The sequence below is a fragment of the Malaya genurostris genome, chromosome 2 (assembly GCF_030247185.1).
Source record: "Malaya genurostris strain Urasoe2022 chromosome 2, Malgen_1.1, whole genome shotgun sequence".
Classification (NCBI taxonomy): domain Eukaryota; kingdom Metazoa; phylum Arthropoda; class Insecta; order Diptera; family Culicidae; genus Malaya; species Malaya genurostris.
In genome coordinates, this window is record NC_080571.1 from 82,785,458 (window position 1) to 82,809,344 (window position 23,887).

General features: G+C 37.2%; 1 protein-coding gene and 1 long non-coding RNA gene across 6 annotated transcripts in view; one reads left to right on the top strand and one right to left on the bottom strand.

The window, feature by feature from the left end:
* The window catches only part of LOC131428323 (uncharacterized), a 374,248-nt gene that overhangs the window by 315,203 nt on the left and 35,158 nt on the right, over positions 1-23,887 (bottom strand). The window lies entirely within an intron of this gene.
* LOC131428326 (uncharacterized) lies at positions 5,235-6,673 on the top strand. Its single transcript, XR_009229364.1, has 3 exons — positions 5,235-5,577; positions 5,630-5,889; positions 5,958-6,673. It is a non-coding gene; the product is annotated as an uncharacterized LOC131428326 (long non-coding RNA).

A 23,887-nucleotide genomic window follows, 5' to 3' on the forward strand; every position in this document is an offset into this window, starting at 1 on the left:
AAGTTTAACATAAAATAAAATGCTAAATCATGGTATCATGACATTTCGGTTATACAACAAGTGAAATTATTGAAATTTGCACTGAATAGGACTGATATGCGGGTACTTTGCATATAAGACATACAGGAGTTGACATGTTTTTTCTCATTTTACTGAACAAACGCTCAACTTTTATTGCAATTTCTGAGAGTATATTGAGGATAGATTTCATTCCTGAACCGGTTCGGACAGTAAATGGCAAACGACCTTTGCCTTTACTTTCTGACATATCAGAGACTCGGATGACTCGTATCTTTAAGATGCCTAAGTTCGACTCCTCTGGTAGAAGGTAAAAGTTTAGATACGAGAAGCCTTCTGCTTACTTAAATGACCCTTGTCACGTCTCACTTTTCCGCACTTTATTCTTCACATCCTTGCTCTTCCTTGAGTACTATGGCTCTATGATTTCATATTCTTTCTCCTCTTATAATCTCTAGTTAGTTTGATATCGTTAAAATACCGAAAAAAATAAAATAAAAATTAAATTGGAACTACAATGGTCTTAATGAAATGATAAAGAAGGGGACGGGTATAGCGTGATGGGTTAGTCGATGCATTTCACGCAGCCTACCTGGGCTCGATTCCCAACCCCGTACATAGAGTCAGAAAGTTTTTCTGACTCGTAGAGGCGAATAACATTATGGATAAAACCTCTATAATCAAAACCAAAAAAAATATAAAGAAGTTTCATGTAAGGACGGTCACGACAAGCAAGAATGTCGCGAACTGGGACGATATTTTAGAAAAAATTGAGTGCATCCACCGACCCAGATCATCTCTATCCCAAAATTAGAAAAGGAGCAATGAGCCGCGACCCAGGCTATTGTGATTAGATAATTATTGTTCAATATGTCGTTCAGAAACTGTTTTATTTTGCCCAAGAAAAACGGTTCATTTCGCCAGCAGTGTTTGAACGAATGGCTTCAATTGCGTTCAGACTATCTGTGAAGAGGAAATAAATATCATAATATGTTATATTATGTTATATATTATTACATAGCATTATATAATATTATGTTATATCACAGAGAACAGATATCCAACAGACATTCATACGTGAAAAGTCGTGTGCAACGGTGATTTTTAACGGATTTTCACTTGTATGCTTTACACAACCTTTTAAAAAAGTTTGTACTAGCTTGGTAGTATACTGTATTGCATTAAATTATGTTATCTCATATTATATGATGATATATTGTGTTATGTTTAATGAATTATATTATATTATATTGTGCTGTATTATATTTTTTTATATAAATTTATATTATATTATATTATATTGTATTATGCTCAAGTATATCGGCAACGAGGAGGGGCAGGGAGCGCATCAGAGTATCTTACAAGTGAATGACTGGATGATGGAGTGGATTGCCAACCTGAGTCACGTGGGGGAAGCTTTGTGTTTTTCCCTGAAGGTCTGAAATAAATAAGACGCACCCTTCCAACAAACAAACCATCAGGCGGGTTCAAGCTGGTATAGCGAAATTCTTTATTATATGGCCGGATGTTCTTGCTGGAAGACGCCGGGTCCTCAAAACACATGTTGGTTTTCTTAACAGCAATTATATGAAAGCTATCTGATAATCAAATTCGGATCTACTGTAAGTCTACCCGCATACACTGGTAATGCCTTGAACTGATGGTGGCTTCAAACATACATACATACATATAAACTTCATTCGGCACCCATAGTTCCCCATTTCCTGTTCCGGAAGCACCAAAGGTAGTGAAGAAAAACTTCAAAAGAAGAACTTACTTCGATTTCTCAGCGATGCTTAACATCAAAACAAAGATTGTAAATATATATAGTCAAAGTTCAACAGATCTTTTAATTTTCCTAACAAAGTTACTAGATGATTCTCCAAGCTCGAAATGATTTTCCACAGAAGTAAACGTTCGAATACATGCAGCAATCGGCTCATTATATCCAAATAGAGTTCTGTGAAAACTGTTCTGAAGCAGAGTTGAATTTCGCAATAATTAATATTCTAGCACATATCTTAATCAGTAAACTAAAAAACGATTTGATTAATCTAGCAGGTATAGATTCTTCTTCAAAAGAACGATTGACCACAAAACAACATTCAATTATTTCGCATTTACTATCCAGGGTCAATCAAGATAATGTCCAACCCGGGAAGATCCTTGATCACATCAGGAATCGACCCCAATATCTTTACCACACGGAACGACCGAAATCAGCATTTTCGCGAAAAATTTAGTTGATTTGCTGATTTTAGTTAGTTATTTTTTGAGACAACTAAAAAAATCTTACTTTTGCTGATTTAGATTTTTTATTCTCATTCCCTTAATAATAATAAAATATTTGTTGAAATGACTATTTTTTTTAGTTGAATTCACAAATTAAACGTACTGTCATTTCTTAGCTAAGGCACACTTCATATCCAGTCAACTAATTTTTTAGTTGAATTAAAGAAATATAATGTTGTTTTCAACCAATATGAATGGTTGAATTGGCTTCTGCAATCTGCAGCTATATGGCGCCCTGTCACCGAAACGGTAACACCTTAATGACTACTAGCCACTAGATGGCACACTACTGCCGAAAAAAATTCAGACGCGGTTGTCTTTTCTATATTGGCAGGTATAAATACGATGTTGTGTTGGAGAAAAAGACATAAACGAAACGTAAACATCTTTTTGAATTTTTTTTCTTCTAAATCACTGTTTCTTCATTCTCACTGAAAACTTTGAGCACTCGGAAAACAAAAACCGAATACAAATAGTACACCGGACGGCGCAGCTCGGAAGGTTTGAAGATACAAAAAACCTTCATCACAATTAGAGTGAAACATTCGAAATTCACATCACTGTTCCGCGTAAAAACATTATTACGCACAATCGCTTCAAGTGCGCACAAATTCTGAATAAATACACTTTCCACTAACAGTTTACGTAACACATGCGAAAAACATCTAAACAATTTGCGAGCAGTTTCAACAAGACTGTCCCTTTTAGCTTTTTAATGGATTGTTTTGCTTTGACACTGCTGTCCTTCAGTAATGACGGTGATAGATAAATAGAATCAAAGTTTCTGATTTTAATAACGAAATTAGTTGTCAATGAGAATTTCGTGTTGGATTGAAATATTGCTGGTTTGTGTCCAGAATATTCGCCAACTAAACACATTCTCTAAAAATAAGAGTTTTTTTCAGCACAGTAAATTCTACATTTTAACTAATTTTATAGTTATTTTGGAAATTTTGTTGTTAGAATCAACTAATTCAAAAACAGTAATACGAATTAGGCGCAGAGCTAATTTCGGTCGTTCCGTGCAGTATCAGACAGAAATCCCCCGGCCCTTCCTTGTTGATTACTTACTCACTTTCCTCAAATGAAGCGTGATCAATTTCCACAAACTTAGATTCAAATTAAATTTCAGTAATGATTGGCAATGTTGCTCGAATATCAAAAATACAACGAATGTCAATGATCATCGCTCGCTTTCGTTCGCCTTTGTTCGATAATCGTTCTGGTATTCGAACTTGTCCGTATATTCGGGCGCGAACGAAGCCGACGCTGCTTCGTTACTCGCACGAATATCTATTCCTTGCAGTTGTTATTCGCATTGGACATACCCCCGAATGACTTAACGCGAATATCGAACGAATATTCATACAGCAATCATCGCCAAACCTAATTCGCGATGATCGTTCATGCTGTCTTTGAAACATGCAAATTAAGATGTTTCCCCCCGCACTATTACCATAGTCTTATGTGTATGTAATGAACAATATTCCAGCATTCTCCCATTGCTGCTACCCAACGAGATATGATGAATTTATTACATGAAGAATGCTTCGCGAAGAATGGAAACCAACGATCTTCGCCGTGACGCTATTCGATCCAACTCGAAGAATAAAATAAATGAACGAATGACAAACGAATGTATAAAACGAAAATGCACGATGTATACCAGCAGCGAAGAATGTATTAGTATATTCGGGTTCTCTAAGATTATTGCTTAATCATTTTGCACCCTTCTCTCTTTCGAGCAGTGAATAGTTCAACGTTGTTCGAGACTGGTATATTCGAAAGCAGTATAATCAAATACAAATTATAATACGGAATACTTCGACAAATTTTCAAGGACACATTTTGCATCGTGCGGTACACTGTCATGGTACACTGTCAGAGTGACAATGTACTTTAACGAGTTTTCTATAAAACTAGCAACACTGAAGGGCAAGAACAAGTTCACCATAGTTACTGTTTATTGTAGTGAAAAATAAACTTGAACCGACGACACGACCTGCCACTCGTCTATTAAAACTGTATCGCAAATCTGACTACCCCTCAGTAACTCGAAATGTCAAAACGAAATTGCTCGAAAATTTGTTAAAACTGGCAACTCGATTTGATAAATTATTGATTTCGAATAACAGATACCTTGGATACTGTTGTTCAAAGGCATGTTTATGTAGATAAACAAAACTAACTCCGAATCGAACCGAACCGAGTCGCGCATTTTACCACTGTACCTAAGAACAAGAGTCGGCCCTTAAAAGTTAAGTGAAGCGCTATGTTTTTGCGATACCGATATATATCATTTTATTTGCACTACCAGTAATTGTATGCACCGGAAATTTGATAGCATAGCAGTTACCAATCAACTACATCGGCATCTCACACCATCTTCATTAGAAACATTCAATAATGTATTGTAACTATTACATAGTTTTCATAATATGTTCAAATTATGCGACTAAGACTTTCCTATAAGCAGATCGTATCGTCAGTATTACTATTTTTTCACGCCATTGAGACAAACTTTTGTTTTATGACTTTTGCTAACCCTAGAATAGTTTTAGTATGACATCTGGATAATTCTTGTAAAATTCTCTTGAGAAGACTTGAAACGCCTCTTCAATAAAAATCTTCATGAATAACAATCAAGTTTTTTAGCATGATTTAGCAGAGAAATAACATAAATAAATGCATTTTTTCGTTACTGACTCAATGTATAAAGGATCTTTGAAAATAGCTTAAATTTAATAATGGTGTTTCAAATCGACATCACAGAACGCAAGAATTTCATTATCGTTCTTTTTCCATTGATTTAAACTTCTGTGAGGGTTCTTCTAGTGTTACGATATAATATTTTTGGTCTTAATTGAATGCATAATAGACGAAATAAACATCCTGCTCCACCATTTTTTCGAGTTCTAGAAACAGTAATTTTACTTGATTATTAGCAAATATACATGATTGAAAATTCAGTTTCGTTTTGTGTTGCAACAGATTTGGAAATACATGACTGCATTTTCGTGGATACTGACAATGGATCGGGATACTTTTCCTATTTGTTTGTTTATTTCTATAATTGCGGTTTCTTGACAAATAACGCATAGCAACCAGAACAGTGTTGCCTAAAAATATTAATTTTATCATTATCAAGGGGTCGCTATATTTGTCGTAACTGACGGAAAATCACTCACAGACACATTTTATTCCAATTTTTCTTCGGAGTGCCTGGTCGTGTCGTCGCTTGAACTATGTTGTTGTGTATGAGATATGGTGAGAATTTTAATTGTATGCATTCCCATTATTAACGTTCTGTTACTTGCAGGGTTTAACAGTTTATTTACCTATAGATCAGTTTTGGAGAGCACTTTTGGAAACACACTGAAATGTTACTTAAGAAAAACTATCATGGGAACCGACAAATGCAAAACTGATTTCCTAGCACAGATTAATCAGACGCTAGCAATGTTCTTAAAACGGGCAGAATGGTTATGTAATTCTCAAGCGAATCATTGTCTCCAATAATATCCACATCCGTTTTGAAACCAATTTATAAGAATCAAATGCCTATTGATTTTTCTGCAAGTGACTATTACAATAATCTCAAAACGTACACATTATCACAGGCATATTATCACTTTATTTACCCGTAGTTAGCAGTTCAATGGAAATCGTTCAAATGCTAGGCTGACTCACGGATTCGTCATTCCTCGCCGGCAGACCAACGGAATCGGTCTCCAAAGTGATATGGAATGTTCTCAATCCAACTGCATGTTCCACTGTCTAGTCTGTTTTGGTTGCCGCTAGCTCAACATTTGGTTGCGATCGCCATATTTAAGGCTATTCATGAAAGTGTACCGGGATATGATCGGTTGGAAATGACCGATTGATATATATGCGAATGAGGTAACGAAAATTGGTGGCTGTATTATTAAGTCACAGTCATCTTAGCAATTCGACTCCGACAGTTTACTTGGATGATCTGATTCGTGATTTCAATTCGAGAATGGGTACAAATCTTCCACATTTGAGATATGAACAAATTCTGACGCAAATTCTGAAGTTGAAGGACTTTTTAATTAAGTTCGATGCGAGGATTTGCATTGTTTGTATGTACTCTACTTTAGATACTGGCTTCATCAAGATAAACTAGTCACGGTCAAGAATGAGGAAGGATTTGAAATCACCGGTTTAATCAAGAGCATTAATGAGTACTGATATTTGCTTGTGGAAGTGGACAAACACGTGAAGCCGATTTGAATTCATCCTGATGGAAACAGTTTCGATATGATGAAAAAAGGTTGATAATTCCAAAAAACTGATCAAGTTTAGATTTGATACTGTAATCTAATATTGTAAATCATTTGTTGACGTTCTAAATTTTTTTAAATCGATTAATTTCTAGGAATACAACAACTAATATTCAAAAATAATATTTTTATTTGCAGTATAATTGCAATTATTCCATATCGGATTTTGTTTTTTGTCCACCTTGGCTTTTCAGAAATTTGCTCCTTGGCTTTTCGGAAATTGCTCAGTATTATATGTTAGAATGTCTCGGCACTGTTCGCCGAATCGTTATGGTAGCCATCCGTTCTTCTCATTGCAAATCACTCCCGTGAGAGGAGTAGGAATTTTTCCAACATCTGCTGAATGCGGGGAATCTTTACGTCATAATACTAATAGAAAATAATTCAATTAATAAGTTTATCCATCGTGAGAGAAAAACTGCTGTGTCTGCCTCCGTTCGGGATATAATCAATTTGTCTGGGTCACGCATAGATGAGTGACTATTGGGAAAACGCATACACAGCTTGCATTTGTTTCTCTTTTAACTTTTATTTTATCGTGTAGAGCGCTAATCGCTGTTTCCGTGGTTCGTATACGAATCGTACCCATGTTCCACACCAAGGCCCGTTTATGAAATAAAGTCCCATCACTGCCAAAATATATCGCTATTCTTCATCCATCGATTAGCTGGAGTATACCTTTGAATTTGTTGCAATACAGCAACGGAAAACATGAACAAATAAACTTGTTTTGCGCCGTAGCAACTAGCATAAAGCGTTGCCAGAAACGATCTTCTTCCACATTTTCAAACTATCGCAATGAAAGGGAGTAATTTGCTAGGCTTACTTGTTCAGGCTGTGAACCAAACATTGTCGGTTCGTTTGTATGGGACTTAGGGGTATTATTATTTGTATTTGGTATAATCACAGCGAGGAAGCGTGAATGAATTAGTTACACGAAGAATATTTGCAACATTGATGATTGCATTCGCTCGCGAGCCGGTATGTTTTGGTTCAAGATGCTCGGATGCACCACTAAACTCACTGACTTCCCGAGTGAATGTTTCAACAATATCCGACACTAAAGATCCGGGAAGTCGTGATTCACAGTTCTTCTTCGTGAAAACTAAAAAAACAATTTGAAGTACTATCGCGTAACGAATAAATACTTCCCTAATTTTTCTAAATGGAATTATTTGCTAAAAAATAAACGAGTGAATAGGATTTAGACAAAATAGTTGATTCATTGTAGTGACACATTCAAAAACGTTTTTGCAAAATCATTTCAAATCACCAGACAAAGGTCAACAGATTTCACGCGCGACTTGATTGTTTATTATTTCCGCTTCATTCTTCAGCCGGCTACCGAGAAAAAAATATTATTTTATCAAACAAACAAGTATTTTTTACTATTTATGAAATATGCCGATGTATGTTATCTCTGTTATTAACTTCGTAATGTTAATGGATTTGCACAATAGTTGATTTTTATCATTCAATTTAGGAAGAAGAAAACATACTTTCTCCGAAGCTAACCGGAAATTGATAAGTTGAATGAAGAGATAATTTAGTAAAATGGAGTATTCAGATGTGAAACATTGAAAAACATCTGATAACTGAAAGGAAAAAGAAACTCCTGCAATTGTCGCCTTTTAGAACATGGATGCAAGAACCCAGTGGATCTATTCTTGGCTCATTTTTTTCCGCCGTATTTCACACGGCATCTAGGCTGGTACTGTCCGGAGGAAGATAATAGGTACTATCAATCTCCTAGTGAACTCCAACCCCTCCACAAATATGAACGTATAGCGCGATGAAAATGTATTTTAGACTCCGCTTTCGAATCAATATCAAGTTAAAAAGGGCCAAGTCGGCCATTGAGAAAAAATAAATGGATTTTCTTGTAACAGTTTGGAGTCTAACACGAAACCTAATTAAAGATATACTATCTGTTGTCAAGAGGGAGATAATTAGTAATGTCTAGTATTTTCCCTTTTATTTATTCAACATGTCGCAAAAGCAGTAAGGTAGATTCATCTACATCATAAACATTGTAATTTTAAAGGATTTCGTTATTCCAATCACAATCCTGAACGACGAGAAACGAAATGGAAAACAACAACAGGAATTATGCCATTTAGAACTTAGAAGCTGCGCGAAATAGGTACAGAATTTTATGAAGAAATTAAGAATAAATATTAGTTTAGTGAAAAAGAACAACCATATTCGAAACATTGAAAAAATTTAATAATAGAAATCACGAAAAGATGAAATCCTGTAACTGCGACCTGTCATTCAGTAAAAACCATTCAAGCGAAGAGGTTGTGTTTCGATTGTACTGGCTCGTGAGTTAACGGCTGCTACCGAGACAATTCTAAGCTTCAGGTAGTTAAACTGCCCATAGCAAACGCAATATTCGGGGCGTTTCCCGACTGGAAAGCTAGCAACGAAGGCCATCCCGTTCATACGCACAGAGGTGTAGAGACACAGAGGTGCGAGAGCATAGAAGTGACGAGTCACAGAGGTGCCATCGCATAAAGGTGCGAAGACGAAGGGGTGCAAAGGCACAGAGGTGCTAAAGCAACCCAGTGCTGATCTACCAGGTACCAGAATTTGTACGCTGCGTAGGATCAAAAGAGACGGCATATATCGCGAGGTGCTACACTGCAAGCATCGCATTTGATCGCCACCAAGAGCAAAAGCACTGTACCTGGGGTCAGGTACAGCAAGTGCAGTGGTGTTCACAACGACGGCAGAGCAACTGAGATAGCAGTAAACGACAGAAGACTGCCAATTGGAAACAGCAAAAGACTGCCAATTGGAAATCGTTGGAAGAGCTTCACGTCGTTCTTCACGATAAAGGAACAGAGACATCAGCTACAAGGTAGATTTAATTTAATTTATTTTTTATTTCTTATATCTGAAATTTTACTAAACATAAGTTTTTATTTTGGTATTATTAATTTACAAAAAAAATTTAATGTAATGGATGATCTCATGGAAGATCATCCGAATCCGATTCCGGATACTAGTAAAAGTTTAAATACTCCGAGGGCTAAACATTATCCACAGGGTACCACTGGGCCATGGATAGTCTATCTTCGAAAAAAAGAAAAGATTTTAAACTTGATGCAAATTACAAAGGATTTGACATCACATTTCTCTGAAGTTAAAGAAATCTGTAAGGTTAATAGAGATAAAATTCGAGTTGTAGTTAACGACTTGAAACAGGCAAACGATATTGTAACCTGTAAATTATTTGCTATTGAATATCGAGTTTACATTCCATCGAAGGAGGTAGAAATTGACGGTGTTGTGACTGAAGCAAGTCTGACAGCAGATGATTTACTTAAAAATGGAGTTGGCCGTTTTAAAAACTCCATGCTTGAGGGAGTTAAGATACTCGAGTGCAAACAATTGTACTCAGCATCTATTGTCGATGGAAAAAAGTCTTATCGTCCCTCAGATTCGTTTCGCGTAACATTTGCCGGATCTGCATTGCCTAGCCATGTCTATATCGATAAAATTCGTCTTCCTGTTCGGCTTTTCGTACCGCATGTTATGAATTGCACGAACTGTAAAAAATTCGGACATACAGCTACTTACTGTAGTAATAAGTCCAAATGTATCAAATGTCAAGGGCCTCATAAGGATAATCTTTGCGATAAAGATGTTGAAAAATGTGTTTATTGTGGGGAAAGCCCTCATGATGATCTTTCAGTGTGCGCTGCATTTAAGCTGCGTAAAGACAAAATGAAGCTTTCTTTAAAAGCACGGTCTAAGCGCACATATGCAGAAATGCTCAAAACGGTCATACATGTCTCCCCTTTGGAAACCGAAAACGGTTTTTCAAATCTTGCGGAGCCAGAGGAATCTGACTCTGACGGAAATAGTGAAGATACCTCGTTTGTCACTCCTCAAGGGTCTGTTAAGAGGAGATTAACAAACCACAAAATACCAAAAAAGACACCTAAAATTATACCTTCAAAAAAAGATCCCCGTGTTAAAGCTAAAAAGCCAAATTTAAAACCAAAAACTGTGCCTCCTGGTTTGTCAAATTCACAAACCAATCCAGGAACTAGCTCAAGAAAAGACAATAATCCAGTGGGCTCCATTTCACATTCACCAACAGGATTACTGAAATTTTCGGAAATTGTAGAATGGATTTTCGCTGCATTCAATATTTCTGAACCTCTAAAGACCATCATAACAGCATTCCTTCCAATAGCTAGAACTTTTTTGAAACAGTTATCAGCTCAATGGCCAGCTCTTTCAGGTTTTGTATCATTTGATGGATAATTTATCATCCGCCGCAAATGATTCAATCACTGTCCTGCAGTGGAATTGTCGAAGCATCATGCCAAAACTTGATTCATTTAAAGTTTTGTTGCATAGTCAAAAATGTGATGTATTTGCTTTGTGCGAAACATGGCTTACATCAAACATAGCCTTAAATTTTAATGACTTTAACATTATACGTCTCGACAGAGACTCCCCGTATGGTGGAGTGCTTTTAGGAATTAAGAAATGTTATTCCTTTTATAGATTAAACATTCCTTCGACTTCTAGTATAGAAGTTGTTGCTTGTCAAATAAACATTAAAGGAAAGGACATTTGCATTGCTTCGGTATATATTCCTCCAAGAGCTCAAGTTGGACAACGACAGCTTAATGAAATTGTCGAAGCCCTTCCTGCTCCACGTTTGATTTTAGGAGATTTCAATTCGCACGGAATGATGTGGGGTTCCGTTTACAATGATAGCAGATCATCTCTAATATATAATATTTGCGACAATTTTAGCATGACGGTACTAAATATGGGTAGCATGACACGGATCCCAAGACCTCCTGCACGTCCAAGTGCATTAGATTTATCTCTTTGTTCGACTTCAATTCGACTAGATTGCACCTGGAAAGTATTTCCTGATTTACATGGTAGCGATCATTTACCAATCATCATCTCAATTAGCAGTAACAAAGGCATTGCTAATTCAGTTAATATTCCATATGATTTGACAAAAAATATTGACTGGATTAAATACCAAAGTAATATTTCAAGTGTCTTAACTTCAATGGAAGAGCTTTCCCCACTTGAAGAATATGACTTCCTCGTTTGTTCGATTCTGGAGGCCGCAGAACAAGCCCAAACCAAACGATTTCTTGGTCCATCGTCTAACAGAAGACCTCCAAATCCTTGGTGGGACAAAGAGTGCTCAGATGCTAAACACGCGAAACAAAATGCTTTCAAGACGTTTTTAAAACGAGGAGGAGGAACTCCTCAGAATTTTGAAAAATTCTTGGTTTTAGAAACCAAGTACAAGAACATACTTCGGGTTAAGAAATGCAGCTATTGGAGACATTTTGTGGAAGGTTTGTCAAGAGAAACCTCAATGAGCACTCTTTGGAATACGGCCAGACGAATGAGGAATCGTAACGTAGGAAATGAGAGTGAGGAGTACTCGAATCGATGGATATTTGATTTTGCGAGGAAAGTTTGTCCAGATTCCGTTCCTACGCATAGCATTGTTAGGGAGTCTTCTTCAAATGATGATTCCATTGATAGCCCCTTTTCAATGATGGAATTTTCCATAGCACTCATGTCTTGTAACAATAACGCTCCTGGATTGGACAGAATTAAATTCAACTTGGTGAAGAATCTGCCCGACCTCGCAAAAAGACGTTTGTTGGAATTGTTCAACAAGTTTCTTGAGCAAAATATTGTTCCACCTGACTGGAGACAAGTGAAAGTTATCGCCATTCAAAAGCCGGGGAAACCAGCTTCCAATCACAACTCATATAGACCCATTGCGATGTTGTCCTGCATCAGAAAATTGTTCGAAAAAATTATTCTACGACGTCTCGACACTTGGGTCGAGACGAACGGTTTGTTGTCAGATACTCAGTTTGGCTTCCGTAGAAATAAAGGGACGAATGATTGCCTTGCATTACTTTCGTCTGACATCCAAATTGCCTTCGCTCAAAAGCAACAAATGGCATCTGTATTTTTAGACATTAAAGGAGCATTTGATTCAGTTTCCATTGATGTTCTTTCAGACAAGCTCCACCAACATGGACTCCCAGCGGTTATAAATAATTATTTGCACAACCTTTTGTCAGAGAAACGCATGCATTTTTCACATGGCGATTTGGCAACAATCAGAATTAGCTACATGGGTCTCCCGCAAGGCTCATGCCTCAGTCCGCTCCTCTATAATTTTTACGTGAATGACATTGACAGCTGTCTAGTAACCCCATGTACACTAAGACAATTGGCAGATGATGGCGTGGTTTCAGTTACTGGATCCAAAGCTATTGATCTGCAAAAACCATTGCAAGATACCTTAGATAAATTGTCCGTTTGGGCTGTTCATCTTGGTATCGAATTCTCTGCGGAGAAAACAGAGCTGGTCGTCTTTTCAAAAAAGCATGATCCCGCGCAACTTCAGCTTCATATGATGGGAAGAATAATCGAACAGGTTTTGACTTTCAAATACCTCGGGGTGTGGTTTGATTCCAAATGCACGTGGGGAGGACACATTAGGTATCTGATAACGAAATGCCAACAAAGAGTAAATTTTCTTCGAACAATAACAGGGTCTTGGTGGGGTGCTCATCCGCAAGATCTAATAAAATTGTATCAGACAACGATACTTTCAGTGATGGAATATGGATGCGTTTGTTTTCGTTCCGCTGCAAATTCTCATATTATCAAACTTGAGCGAATTCAGTACCGTTGTTTGCGAATTGCTTTAGGCTGCATGCATTCGACACATACAATGAGTCTTGAAGTTCTGGCGGGAGTTCTTCCATTAAAAGATCGATTTTGGGAGCTTTCATCACGCCTGCTAATAAGATGTGATGTGCTGAATCCCATGGTAATTAATAATTTCGAACGACTAGTCGAGCTTCGATCTCAAACAAAATTCATGACAGTATATTTTAACCATATGTCACAGGAAATCAACCCTTCAAGATATATTCCTATCCGTGTCAGCCTCCTAAATGTACCTGACTCAACTTTATTTTTCGACACATCCATGCAGCGCGAAGTGCGTGGAATCCCGGACCACCTACGCTCTATGGAAATCCCAAAAATATTTTCAAGTAAGTTCAGGCATATTAACTCTGAGAAAATGTTTTACACGGACGGATCGCGAATGGAAGAAGCGACAGGGTTTGGTATGTTCAACAATAATGTTTCGGCCTCATTCAAGCTTCAAGAACCTGCATCTGTTTATATAGCAGAGTTAGCAGCAGTTCATTATAGCTTGAATGTAATCGTCACATTATCTCCAAACCATTATTTCCTCTTCACAGATAGTCTGAGTGCAATTGAAGCCATTCGCTCAAACGCTGCTGAACCGTTTTTCTTGGGTAAAATAAAACAGTGTCTGAACGACATATTGAATAATAATTATCTAATCACAATAGTTTGGGTTCCGGCTCATTGCTCCATTCCAGGCAATGAAAGAGCCGATATTTTAGCCAAACGTGGTGCTATTGAGGGTGAAATTTATGAGAGACCGATTGCTTTCAACGAATTCTATAGCGCGTCTCGCCAAAGAACACTTGCCAGCTGGCAAGCTTCTTGGGATAAAGATGATCTGGGTCGGTGGATGCACTCAATTATTCCTAAAATATCGACAAAGGCATGGTTCAGGGGACTGGATGTGAGTAGAGATTTCATTCGTGTGATGTCCAGACTCATGTCCAATCACTACACGTTAGATGCACATCTCCTTCGAATTGGACTTTCCGAGACTAATCATTGTGCTTGCGGCGAAGGTTACCGCGATATTGACCATGTTGTTTGGACATGCGTGGAGTTTCGTGATGTCAGATCTCAACTAATAAATTCCTTGCGTACCCAAGGTAGACTATCCAATGTCCCAGTTCGCGACATTCTTGCTTGTCGTGACCTTCCATACATGAAACTTCTTTATCATTTCATTAAATCCATTGGAGTTCCAATTTAAATTTTATTTTATGTTAAACTGTTTTCTCTTCCATGAGTTCAACCAATAGCCAACTATAGGATATTGAATATAAGTGGTGAACTGATACAAACAATCCTGAAATAGTTATAAGATCATGTACAAAATAAATGTATTTTATTTAATGTAATTAAAATAGCAACTCGCTTGATAAAAACAGTGTTTAGATTAACTAATGAGTACCAACATACTAATATGATATTCGAAATGTATTAGGTTTAAACTACTATGTATTGTGGATGCCACGGCGAAGAAAAACTTATGTATATTGCCTATGAAATAAACGTATTTATGAAAAAAAAAAAAACTGCGACCTGTTATGATATGGAAACAGGAACCAGTGGATCTAACAGTTCGGCTGAAAAGTTCGTATCGTTTCTATGAGAGGACGCCACTAGAATAAATCCATACCATTTTCAGTTAGTACCAACCTTCAAAAGATACGTGTATAAATTTGACAGCTGTCTGATTATTACTTTGTGAGATATTGCATTTTGAGTGTAGCTACTTTTGTTATTGTGAAAAAAATGGAAAAAAAGGAATTTCGTGTGTGAAGTGGGAATTTCGGAGTGAAGTGATGGAGCCATGTTTCGTCCATTGTTATATATCGACGAAAAAAATCGGTTTTATTTCGATATAACAGCTCCAAACACTGCTCAGAATCATCAATTCGTTGTTGTTTTTGATCGATTGTGAGCTCACGCGGCACCCATTTTGCACAAAGCTTTCTCATATTCAAATATTCGTGAATAATATGTCCAACACGTTCCTTTGATATCTTTAGGGTGTGAGCTATCTCGATCAACTTCACTTTACGGTCATTGAAAATCATTTTGTGGATTTTTTTCACGTTTTCATCGGTAACAGCCTCTCTTGGACGTCCACTGCGTTCATCGTCTTCGGTGCTCATATGACCAGTACGAAATTTTGCAAACCACTTACGAATTGATGCTTCGCCCGGTGCAGAGTCTGGATAACACTCATCAAGCCATTTTTTGGTATCGGCGGCACTTTTTTTCATCAAAAAGTAGTGTTTCATCAACACACGAAATTCCTTTTTTCCATTTTTTTCACAATAACAAAAGTAGCTTCACTCAAAATGCAATATCTCATAAACTAATAATCAGACAGCTGTCAAATTTATACACGTATCTTTTGAAGGTTGGTACTAACTGAAAATGGTATGGATTTAATTCTAGTGGCGCCCTCTCATAGAAACGATACGAACTTTTCAGCCGACCTGTTATTATCTATCTATAGATTTTTTGTTTCACCGCGTAATTCAACACGACCTCTGGACTGGTCATGTTGTGGAGAAAGATAATAAGGACTGTAATTCTCCTAGTGGACCCCAGCCTCTATATTAAAAATTAAAATAGTTTTGTTAAACAAAGTGATAGTTTAATAAAAAGTATAAGTAAAGTGAAACACTTAGCTTGTTATCCCTAATCTAGAAGTGGCCACAGAGACTGACTCTCGTCGTTTGGTACAACAGTGTCAAGATTTTCTGTTGAAGGAAAAGCAAAACTGTCTGTATTCTTTGTAACCAACTGCACTTTTCACTTTTAGAGTCTGATAACAACACACAGTTTTTTCTTGTATTAGCACCATGCACTAAAATCGAAGTCAATAGAATTCAAAAGAAATTCCACTTTTCTGTAAATCTGTCACGCGAAAATTTGTTTCCGCCCGCTCTCTTAACTTCAGACTAGAAGGTTTAATCGATTTTCATGAACTCAGGTTTAAGTAGAAGGTCTTATAATCCCAAATAAAACTCCTGAATTTCATCTGGATCCGATTTCCGGTTCCGGAACTACTGGGTTGAGCGTTAAAAATTTTACACTGCTACCTAAAGCGACCGAGCTAAAGCGGGAAAATTTCTTCTCAATTAGATTCAAAACGGTCCAACTTTTAGGTCATGTTTGTTGCAGGCCATACGAACCAGTTTCGGCTATTCCAATCCTCGAAATTAGCTTTCGGAAGTATTGGAAATAGTGGTCAAACATTGTAACAAGGATCTACCTTGCTTTTTTTTCAAGATATCCAAATCGATTTTCACAAACTTTTAGATTCAAAAGAAAAGGCTTACGGTTTCATACAGAATCCGTGAATTTGTTGTGTAGATTTTTCTAGAATACGCTCGAACAAACTTTCCTGTTTCTATTCAATGAACTCCACAGTAATATTTATGATGGTATGAGTACTATGAGAAAAGCCTCATTACACCACTAGGTGGATTAAAACAGGTTTTGCGCTTAGAAGTTGTATCAGTATAATTTACCATTTGTAAATTACAATTCGTTATCTTACAATTCATGTTTATCATAGAAAATTCCGATTTTTTTCGGTAACTGGCACCATAAACCAGAAGAGTGATCAAGAAAACCCCGCTTTGCCACCCTTTCTTCTACCATCATGGTATCCGTTTTATAAGTTAGTTTGCATGAACTAATGAATACTGTAAAAAGTAGTTCTAAATACGTATCTGTATTGTAAATATTACACATTAGCAATAGTGTAGTGATATGAAATTATTGGAAGTTAAGGAAAGTTTAAAAATTACTTAACGTCATAAAGATTGAAATGATATCTATCATTTCGATGGTAACCCTATTCTCGTGTTACTCCACTATCTCTTTCTTTTTTTTGCCGTATGCAAGTCCATCTTCTGCTGCAATGGAGGATCATATGCTAGTGCGATCACTCACTACCGGCAAATTGAGATGGATATAAGTACCTTCAAACAATTTTGATTACATCAGTACCGAGTGCTCTATCGCATACTTTGGCACTTCGGAACCCAAACTCGTACCTTTCTTTCTACCTACCTACGGTCGGGGCCTGCAGTCTGCGTTTCACCGCATTACGCAGAGAAATCAGTCGAACGAAGGGAAACAAATCAAATTACGCAACTCATCTGTGCTTCATCAACGCCATTATCTACAATTACTGCACTACGTATGGGTACGCAGACAGGCAGGCAGGTGTCAGCCCCCTTATGCTAATGGTAACAAGCTGAGTGAGGGTGTTTGGTTAGCATTAGGAAACGATGCCTCAATAAAATGCATTCAACTCGATGATTGGTTCGCAGTTAAAACTGGCTGTGTTTGAATTATATCGGAAATCATTTGAGCACAGGATATCAAACATAAGTTTCCTGGTCCACCTAATTGCTGAAATGAACGAGGAGGTCCATTTAATGAACAATCATTGCCGACGCATTCAGTGTGAAATTGTCCATGTAGTTAGTAGCACGTTACGTTCGGCATGACGACGAAAATTTTAAAATCGACCGCAGCCAACTCAAACAACATTAGCCTGTCGGTTTCGGATGTACTCTCATTCACGGTCCATTCGCGGTCAAATTTTCCAATATACTTATTACCGGTAGATCAAATGCCAACAAATTAGCAAAACTCCCTCTGCTCTACTGGGTGTAAGTGTCAGTTATCTATGCACGTCAGTCAGTGAACGCGACCTTCGCATACCGAAATTCAATTCTAGGTCAACTGACTTTTTTTTGTTGTTATTGCTTCTTTCGAAGTTACTGTTGCAATTCCACGAGTTCACAGTTGGAAACCACAGCCCGTGGCAAAGCATCTCAATTACCGTTTGGTCAAGGTTGACTACATATTTCAATTCGGCACCCAACTGATGCTCATGATCAGTACAAGTGATCTCGGTTATGTGCCTCCGATACATCCACAATTTCAAGCGTGTTGCCATACGGCTTGACAACTCCCTCTAGGCTGTAAGGTTTTGGACGCGAAACAACGAACGCGAGGTGTCAAGACGGATCGAACTAACATTTTCGAACCTGAAAAACAGCAAATGTCATCCAAACCACTGTCTGTCTCTCAGACATCCCAATACGTACATGTACAGGAACACGAGATAAACGGCAGCTGTTTCGAAATCTGGGGGAAGCACCAAAAAAATAAATCAATTTGCAATACACCTCGCATTGGCCTATAAGCTATGGCTTATAGGCGGGAAGCCAAGCAAAACGTTAGAAATTGATGGTTGTTATTATGTATGTTTATATTTGCCCTAGGTTTCCAATATATTAAGGCTGTGAACCATTTAGATTTTTTTACTTTTTGTTAAAATCTAACAATTGAGTATGTTGTCAAAAACAACCCTGCTCCAGTGCAATGTGATATAAACAGGCGGGACAGACCACATGGCTTGCTTGCGTTGGTAACCAAAAATTCGTAAATAGTTCGGTATGACGACATACATGAAAAATAAACATGCTTTGATTCAATGCCAACTAGTCCGAACGATGTAACGAAAGCAAGCACGTAGTTTTTAGTTTTACTTGGTTTGCTGAAGCAAAGTTAATTTCACTAACACAAAAGAGTTGTGTTTGCCCCACGTGTCTCAATCACATTGGCTCCAGAGCACGGTTGTTTCTGACAGTTCGATAGTTTTTCTCGGATAATGAGATAGCAACAGATGAGGCAAACATAACTGTTTCGTGTTAGTGATATTAACTATTAACTTCAACAAGCAAAGTATAATTAAAATCCATGTGCTTGTTTTCGTCACACAGCTCAAACTAGTTGGCAGTGGATCAAAGAATGCTAACTTTTCGTTTGAGTGTTTGAACAGAATGATTTTACAAGGATAAATTTTTTAATATTACCATTTAATTCTGTTATAAGTCTTATAACAGAATTAAATGGTAATATTGAAAAAAATATCCTTGCAAAGTATGCTTCTTTTTTATGTACACGCAGAGAAATGGAGCATGTTTGAAAAAGCAAAACAGTTAGTAGATTTTTAGATTTGATTTTTGATGGTTTCTAGCTAGAATATGCTTTCTAGCTAGAATATGCTTTGAACTAATTTCTCCTTTCAATATCAACACTATTCTCTGTAAGATTTGAATCAAAATTTTGGACAAATCAAATGCAAAAAATGTTCCGGCTGATTTTATTGTTGAAAAAACCTTATTTTACGTTGAAAATTCCGAATAACGTAAACTTTTGTTAACGTTGCAAATTCCAAATAAACTTTTTTTACGTCAGAATTCGATTTACGAAGTCCCGATTATTACGTAAATGGAAATTTGGGTGTATTAGGTGTACAACTTTGCTTCCGCCGTTTTTTGTTTCCAAAATTATCGCTATCCATGAAGCAATCCATTTTTCCAACTCTTCGAAGGATTGAAAATGTTGATCTGCCAGGCCGTGTGCCATCGAACGGAATAGGTGGAAGTCAGAAGGGACGACATCTGGGGAATACGGCGGGTGGGGCAAGACTTCCCATTTCAGCGTTTCCAGGTACTTTTTGACCACTTTTGCGACGTGAGGCCGAGCATTGTCGTGTTGGAGGATGACTTTGCCATGTCGCTCTTGATACTGTGGCCGCTGTTTTTTTTAGCGCGCGACTAAGGCGCATCAGTTGCGTTCGGTAACGATCTCCTGTGATGGTTTCACCCGGTATTAAGAGCTCGTAGTAAAATGTTATTCATCTTTGAAGGTTTTTTCTCTTCCACCACCATGTTTGTCTTCGACATCGAAATCACCATTTTTAAAACGTTGAAACCACTCCCGACATGTTCTTTTCCTCAGAGCAGCATCACCGTAAGTTTCTGAAAGCATTCGATGCACTTCAGTTGCATTTTTTGTAACAGAAAAGTAAAACTTCCCGCAAATGGCGAGAATTGGACAGATAAACAGACATTTTCGAGCATGAATAATACGAAAACAAGAACAACTGTCACTGAAACGGCGATGACAATTCGTTAAGCACTGTACACACCCACTTTTAAGGCATTATCATCTATGTATTTTAACCAGCCTCAGCCGGTACAACTACCTATCGGAAAACGGCGGAAGCAAAGTTGTACACTTGATTGGGTTAAAACTGTTAAAAATTGAAAATGTTGTGCTAATGTATGAGCAAAAAAACTTTTTTGTATTTATCTATATTCAAAGAAAGGTTTTTTGAGAATCACTTAGTAATAAAAATGAACACATGAGTTATATGAGAAAGGCATCCTAACACCTCTAGGTGGATTAAAAGAGATTTTCAAAGAGCGATCACGTTTGAATTGAGTTAGTCTATCTATTAATGCAAAACAAATAGGTTTCTGAAAGCTTTCAAAATTGCAAACTTTCGTTCAAATTGAGTAAAAACGATCCAGGTTTTGCCATTTTTTTGCTGTTAATTGCTGGAAATTCTTCGATGGTCAATTTATTCTTCTTCTAGTTTGTTTAAGTTGTGTTTAGCCCAGTGCTACCACAATGAAATAAAAATTAAAGGGTTGTATGCACGACACGACCAAGCACAATTACATTAAAAACGAGAAAAATTCTAAGGTTTGTTTTTGTTACACTTAGTTTGAATTCCTTCTATGTGATTCTTGGAAGTAAGATTAGACCATAATATTATGCTTCATAAAAGTATATCAATTTCTAACCATTTAATTAGGTTACACGATTATTGTATGGTTCAATAATAGGGTCTGAGGGCTTATGCTGAGAAGTAGTACATTGTGTGACATTTAATGCAAAAGAAATATCTTCGATTGTCATCATAACCCAACTTTGAACTGAATCCATTTGCGAGCCACTGCACAGTGGTTCAAAAGCGCAATTTCACGCTCTTAATTGATAACTCATAGGATCGTGGTTTTTGAGGTACAGTATCTTCAGCAAAGTTGCTCAGAATGATAGACGCCATCTTTTGGTAAATTTTATTCATGTGATTAATCCCCCTAAAACTGAGATAAAAATTTTATTTTAGCTCAGGGCCAACATAGGGACTTTCGAAAAACGTCTGTAATGATTACTAAACTTTTCTATTTTAGACTTCGATGTCCATAAAAATCATTTATTGTGAGAGTTACCATGGTAACGAATATATACTGATATCTGATCTGACATGAAGTGAACCTTATCATTGCAAATGTCAAGGACAAGGATATTTGAAAAGAACATATCTCGCCTGCAGACGATCGCAGACGAGTAATTCAACCACGGTATGAAAGCTCTTTTGAATTAGTTTAATATGTAAGTAGTCTCATCTGCACCTTCCTGCGACTTTTGATAATAGACAAGTTAGAATTTTATTTGAAAAAACATGAAAAATTGCCCTATTTCATTAAACTGAAATGATAGCAGCATAGTATATTCGAGAAAGTTGTGTAGGTTTTAAAGATGAAAAACTTTGTAAAACATGAAAAACTCATATAAATTGAAAATATATATGTTTTCTTACAAAAACTGGTTTTTGGACACCCTTTTCAGAAAATACATTATATCTTGAATTAAACTCAAGTTAGGGGAATAGTACCTTCAGCAAACTTGTTTGAAATAAATTTCTGCACAACTTTGTCGAAGTAACTTAGTCCCTATGTTGGCCCTGAGCTAAAATAAAAATTTTATCTCACTTTAAGGGGGATTAATCACATGAATAAAATTTACCAAAAGATGGCGTCTATCATTCTGAGCAACTTTGCTGAAAATACTGTACCTCAAAAACCACGATCCTATGAGTTATCAATTAAGAGCGTGAAATTGCGCTTTTGAACCACTGTGCACTGATTTATTCGTATGTAAATGGATATTCCAATATGCACACGACCCCGTCGACAAATCATTCCATTTTTAAGCGTACAATATTGAAGTAATGCTTTCGAATCAAGTTTAATTAGGCGAATCCATTAACAAATCACCGAGATACAAACGCTTCAAATTAGTGCCGAAAGAACATTACCGGAGAATCAAAACCAACAGCTAAGCGAGCGAATGGATGTAACTTTCAGTTTCGTCATCCACTCACAAATCAAATACCTTCCTCACTCACAGCCAGGGGTTGACTAAGCAAAAATGTATCGGAGCATATATCTCATTCCGTTTTGTGCGATAGTTCATACTGCGCAAATCGGACGAGAGGATGACATCATTATGGCAAGCTGTGATTGGCTCGTGAAAACGTATTTAAACGAGTCACCTCATATGTTCAAGTTCAATGTTTCTGAATCGATTGGTAGTTAAATGTATGTGGTCCGCAATAAAAATCGCTTGAACGTTGCAAATCGCCAAATCCACCGTGTATGATGTGCTCAAACGTTTCAGGGAGCGAAAGAGCGTGGATCGAGTGCCTCTAGGTGAGCATCGTAGTGAGACATATGATCGCAAGCTGAACCAGAAGGTGTTGAGAACGGTCAGAGCAAACACAAAAATACCGCAAAAATACCTACCACCGTTCGAAAAATTCGTTTGCGAGCAGAATATAGCAACTAAACAAAACATTGAAGCAAAGTTTCGTCACCAGAACTCGAGCTCGGAAATTATACCAGTAGGTTTTGATGAAGTACCAAGAATGTCTGCTCATGGACGATGAAACCTACGTCAAAGAGGATTTCCGACAGCTTCTATGTGGGAACGGCACCAGCAGATGTTTCTGCGAAGTTAAAGTTTGCTTCTATGCACAAATTTGCCAGAAACTGATGATTTGGCAAGGAATATGCAGCTGCGGAGCAAAATACCAAAGCGTTCGTGACGAATAAGACGATGGATTCCAAGCAGTACAAGAAAGAATGCCTCAAAAACCGCATATTACCTTTCATTAAAGCCCATAAAGATCCCGTGAAGTTTTTGGCAGATTTGGCGAGTTGCAACTACAGTCATCCAGTGGTACCGCGATAGTAACGTAAATTTCATAGATATAAACATAAACCCAACTGCCCGCAGTTCCAGCCCATCGAGAGATTTTGAGCAATAATGAAGTGGAATCTTTTTCATATAACTTGACAAGAATCGAAACTATATAGGGGGTGGATGTAGCAAGTGCCTTTAAGAAGGGGGGTGTAATGTTTAAAACGGTATAACTACTTAACGGATTGCCACCAAACTTGGTACAGATACTTCTTGCTTTTCTGAGAAGGTCATAAGGGTATTTTTATAGGGGAGGGAGCGTAGTAAGTTAGGGACACTTACTTCCTTACAGGGGGGTCATGAAAAAATTTGTCTTATTTGACGAGAATCGATACTTTTTTAAGACCATAGAAACATTTTGCATATATTAGATATGATTATATGGGGGGGTGGATGAAGCAAATGCTTTTCAAAAGAGGGAGGGGGTGTAATGTAACTAATTAACGGATTTTTATCACACTTGACACCTGTACTTCTTGCTCTTCAGAGATGGCTATAAGATTATTTTTATGGGGGGAGGGAGCGTAGCAAGTGTCCTTACTAAAGGGGGTCATTAAAAAAATTATCTAATTTGACGAGAATCGAAGCTTTTTGAAAACCATAGATACTTTTTGCGCAACTTAGCTATG